The following is a 6,047-nucleotide window of genomic DNA, read 5'->3' on the forward strand; positions in this document are numbered from 1 at the left end:
TATTATTGTTATAATTATTATTTATTTTAATTTTGAGTTTGTATAATTAGGGTGTGTATTTAGGATTATTTCCAAATGACATGTGGCAATTATTGTTATGAAGATGACATGTGGCTAGGGTTGCCATCATGACTTCTTTACATTTATATTAAGTAGATTACTTATAACTATAAATATGTACGAATATTTTGTTGAATAAAATAAAAAAAATATGTATTGTGATGATAGTGACCCATGAAAATAGTGAGTTTCAGTGATTAAATTAACGTTAGTAAATGTTACATCAAGTCTAGTACCTAAGGATTTGCTGCAAAATTTATAAGTTTTCAAATACAGAGTTGGTAAAAATTTAAAACTTAAAACTCTAGCATCTTTTATAAGTTAAAGGTTATAAATGTATTGTGGTACTAGTGAGGACCCGTGAAAATAGTAAATTTCGGTGACTAAATTCACAAGAGTTGATAAAATTTACAAATATCATTCTCATGTAAATTTATTTGATACCGTAAAAATTATATTTAAATTTACATGTAAATTTAAAATGAATTATTTAATTAAAAATAAACAATGATCATATAAACTCAATTATAATAAATAATTAAACAAAAAGTGTAAAAAAAATATTGGTGAAATGAAGAAAAAAAAGAAATTTTGACATGTAAAAAATAAAATTTTACATCTCAATAAAAATAATTTTTAATTTAAATAAAAAATATAGCATTGATAATGACTTATGAACGGGTATATTCTCAATAATCTAGTATGTTTGCATAATGTGGTGCATTGTTTGATTTGTAATTAACCTAATATTTAATTACAGTTCAATCAATTTAATTACTAATGAGATTTTCATAGCCATACCAAAAAGAACATAGATGACTTGGTCTGCATTAAGAAAAAGCAATGAAATTTGTCCATTATTATCTTTTTTATTATTGCCTTAAAGAGAACTGATATATAATGTTTTATTGTCTTCTAGTTAGAGAGATATTCAAGGAGCCTTACAGCCATTATTCAAGTCAATAAGTTTTTTTTATTACAATGCTATTAATAAACTCGTGTATTAAAAATTGGTCTTGTAAATAATAAATTTGACGACATAAATATATAATCAAATAACCATATAACTTGTAATAGTATGAATATATAAACTCGGGCATAAGAGGTTCAGGGTCGTCTTTGAGGGCATGCAAGACCGACTACTGCACATGACTTCAAATTTTGTATGATTAAACTATAACTAAATAGGGTCTCATAAATATTTGTCACTATTAAAATGGGATTAAATATAGTCTCTAATTATTTTGTCATGGTTGAACCATGACTAACCTACACAAAACCTCCAAAAATTAAGACGGCCTTGTATAAGGCAATAAAAGATGTTCATATAATGAAAGAGTCTAGTGTAATAATCAGGAAGTAAAAGTTTCAACATTCATTGAATATCATAAGTAACAACGGCTTAGTAGTTTTTAGATTGAAATTCAATTAATTATGAGTCATACCAAGAAGATAATGAGAACACAAAAACTTGTGAACAATTGATGAGAGGTGAAGGTTAATATGGTGAACTAAATTTATTGGTCTATCATGGTGAACTAGAAATGACTTATTATTACAAGTTAAACAAGTTTTCCTTTTTAATTTATATAAAGGATCAATATTACTTTAATTACTTTCCAGTTTTTACATAAACACCTCAAAAAAAATATTATTTATTGACAAAAATAAATATTTTATTTATAAATTATAAAATATTTAATTAATAAAAAAAATTATATTAATATTATTTTTATTTTTTATTAATTAAATATTTTATAATTTATAAATAAAATATTTATTTTTGTCAATACATAATATTATTTTTTTGAGGTGTTTAAGTAAAAACTGGAAAGTAATTAAAGTAATATTGATCCCTTTATTTAAATTAAAAAGGAAAACTTGTTTAACTTGTAATAATAAGTCATTTTTAGTTCACCATGATAGACCAATAAATTTAATTCACCGTATTAACCTTCACCTATATTTTGTTTAACTATTCATTATCTCTTATTTAATTTTTTTAATCATGCATTTATCTTAACAATTTAGTCTATCGGTTGTGAACCAGCAAACAACAATCGTAGTAGTAATCTTGCTACGGATGGCTGTCTAACAGCAGTGACACACAAAATATTGATAAGAGTGATATACCTGCAACTTTTAATTTTCTAATAAGTTAAATACAAAAGAAACAAAAGTTTGTAGTAATAAAAAATTTCATAGTTAAACATGAATATAAGTACGAAAGTGACTATGTCGATACAATCATTTTTGTAAAGGCAAGAAGTCTATAGAAATATTTGCATTTATTTTTATTAACGTATTCAATAACAACTGTAGTTGACAAAGTAAAACATTATTTGTAAGAGCATCAAAGCACATAAGTATAATGAAGCATGAAACCATTAAGTGCTAACAGAAGGTTGCCTAAAACTTGTAAAGGTACTATTATGCAGGTATTGCCACCGAAATCAAAGCGCATGAAATTTCAAGGTACCAATTCTTAAATCTTGTCAAGCTTCTCATCCTTGACAACTGGGTTTGCTTAGTTATGGCACGTGCAACAGTGCGATAATCAAACTAGAAATCATGCGTGTCTGAGTAACGATGCACATCGCAGAAAAGGTTACCATATCGACACTGGAACCCTGTAAAACCAACTTGCTTATTGCAGTTAATGCAACTCTTCGAACCATCCTCAGACTTTGCATCACCACTCTCCTCTGAAGCTGAGCCAAATAAAATGGCTTGGAGATAGTTTTTGGTTCCACTGAAACGGATGGGATATCAATGTTGGCAACAACAGGTTCTTTTTCAGTTTTAGTTGTAGACCCATTTATAATACTTCCAATGGACAATGTTGCAAGCTAGGCCTTCTCATGTTTCAGCATCATGTATTTATGGCACTTGGAACAAATGTTCATAGTAGCTGAACTTCAAAAAAAAATCCACAATTGTTAATGCATAATATAGGACGTTCGGGGGGAGCTTGACATTCGTTCTTTTCATAATTCATTTTTTCAAATTTCCTGCACCAAGGAGCCAAAGATTAAATTATCACTAGTATACTTGATATAAAATGACATAAATAAGAGATGAGGTGTCAGGGGAACTCAAATCACACTACAAACACTTAACTTTGACTCAGACTCATTCGCAGTTGAAGAGGCAAACATAATAACTTAAGCCAAGAAAAAAATAAACTGAACCAACATTCAATTTCACCACTATAGGATTCCTTCAACCTCTCAAGTGCAAGGATAAGCAAATATGTATCATGTTTGTATGATAGAGGTGGAAATGGAATAGGTGAGAACTTCTTAGATTCCAACCAATGGACTGTCGTTGTATAGATAGCAACATCTTCTTCAGGAGTAATATATGGGCCATATTTCAAATAATTATGTTGGCGCTCTTGCAAACAGGGATAAATTATCAGAAGGATGTAACTTTGTGAAAATAATAATTTCTATTAGAACAATTATTCAAAAGTAGTTAGGGAAATTTTTGTTATTGAATCCCAAAAAAAATAGTGAACAAACCTGCTTTGCCTTCAGCTAAAGACGTGTCAATCTTCCAAGATTATTGCGACAAACAGTCTTATCAACAGTTGCACCTCTTCTTATACGCTTACGGTTATAATAACAAACATTTGTCCACCTTTAATTTCACATATTGAAGGATCATGTTCTTTACGGGAACAGGCAGACAAGGAACCTACACATTGCCAATGTAAGTAAATAAAAAAATAAAACCATGAACGAACCAAAGTAACAATGACTGAATTTAATTTCACCACATCAGTCAGATGGTTTACCTCTTCTAAAGGAGATTGAATTTTAGGAGGCACTTTTGAATGTTCTTTAGTGTACACTGCAACATGGCTCAGTGCAAACAAGAGAGTTTGATTATTAATGTTCAAGTCATTCTAGAAAACATAGCCAAGAAGTAATTAACAAAGTAACAAACACCCACCAGATTATTATGTCAATAAAAGTACAAATGCATAGAGGTAATTAACAAACACCCACCTTCAGCAAACAGTATAGATATACAAGTTCATTGTCAGTTGCAACAAAATGAAGTGACTTTATACGATTCTTTCTCTTCTCTTAATTGTTTTCTCTTATATGAAGTTACTTTTGCTTTCTAAACTTTTTATCTACCTACAGCCAACAGAAAGAGAGGATTATTGATTTTCCAATCAGCCATAAAACAACTTATTCACATAAGTCTCAAAACTTAAATTAACTTATTTATGGTAAACTCAAAAAAACTTATTTATATAAGTCCTAAAACAACTTGTTCACACAAGTCTCAAAACCGAAATTAACTTATTTATGGTATACTCAAAACAACTTATTCGTACCAGCCCCAAAACAGCTTATTCATATAAGCGATAACAAAAAGTAAGAAAACAAGTGGTCAAGAAAGTGAAAAACTAACAAAACAAAAGAAGCTATAATAGAAAGTGATAAACACAAATATATAACCAGGAAGACAAAGAAAGCGCTGGAAGGTGTAACACCCCTTTCTATAACCCCAAATATTATAAATATAATCAAAATATAATCAAAGTAATTAAAATGCATAAGCAAAATGGCGTCACATGTTGTTTCCATATAAATGAAAACCCAAATTAAATCATACAAACATGCACTTGATCATTTCATAACACAATTTGAAACTTCATGCTTTCATAAATTATACATATCGCACGCGGAAGAATTATAACTCAAGAATATTTCAATGAATATATCACATACTATATCCATCTACCAAACCATATAACATAAGCAACTCATATATATATATATATATATATATATATATATATATATATATATATATATATATATATATATATATATATATATATATATCATATGAATTCAACATTTGGCACCATAGCCATCAACACGTATATCCAAAACATCAAATCAAATACAACAAAATAACAATATTCAAACAGTAAAAACATGAGTTCGAAACCCCCCTGTGTTACATGATCAGAGCATCTGACTCACTACCTAATCAAAACGATAAAACCGAAAGACTCTTCGGCTAAATCCTCGTATAATCTCATTAATTGTCGGAACCTGCACGATGTCACCATGGACATCATTCAAACAGAAGGGTGAGAATTCACATCATAATGAATACATAATATATGTACAATGAATATAGCATACCATAGCATAATCATTCATCACACTTCATAATTTGAACAAGTTTCATACGTATTGCACATATCACAAATACAATTATCACACAAGCAAGTACATCAATTCAAACATTCATATATCAACAATGTGACTCGAAATGCAAATTAATGTGACTCATGCATATGGTACCATGTGAGTATCAAGCTCACCGCTCTCGATTGAAAACCAGAGCCACGCTTCAGATCCGGACAAGACCAAAGCCCTCAAGATATGAACATATAGTTCTCCGCTTCCGAATCCACAAAGGGAACAAAGCCGCCTCTACTTCCACACAAGGATCAAAGCCAACCGGAGTATCATCTCCCCATGAATGCATGTGCAACAAGACTCACAATATATGCAATTAAGATTATTACACAACCTTAATTATCCAAGCATATCACAATAATTCACACAATTCGAATTATCCACCAAAACATTGCATAACATGCATACATCATCGATAAAGCATTCACAAAACATTTATCAATCACAATGACATATTGCATACAAGACAATCAATGTCATTTTCAACAATCACCAAAAACAACATATACATTTGATAAATTTAAGCATCATGTATACATACAATTACCAAAACATATGCAATTAAGAATTATTCTTACAATCTTAACATTCTAGCATATCACCATAATTCAACATATTGAATTATCCACCAATTGTACAACATGCATTCATCATGTAAACAACATCAACAATGAATTCAAATAACATTCATCAATTTCATTCATCACAATTAACACAAGGTAAACAATTTCAATACATGTTATTCGCATATAA

General features: G+C 29.3%; 1 pseudogene; it reads right to left on the reverse strand.

Moving 5' to 3' along the window:
• Positions 1-2,545: 2,545 nt before the first annotated feature.
• LOC131607069 (zinc finger A20 and AN1 domain-containing stress-associated protein 8-like) lies at positions 2,546-3,058 on the reverse strand (annotated as a pseudogene).
• Positions 3,059-6,047: the final 2,989 nt, after the last annotated feature.

Source organism: Vicia villosa, linkage group LG5 (assembly GCF_029867415.1).
Source record: "Vicia villosa cultivar HV-30 ecotype Madison, WI linkage group LG5, Vvil1.0, whole genome shotgun sequence".
Classification (NCBI taxonomy): Eukaryota; Viridiplantae; Streptophyta; class Magnoliopsida; order Fabales; family Fabaceae; genus Vicia; species Vicia villosa.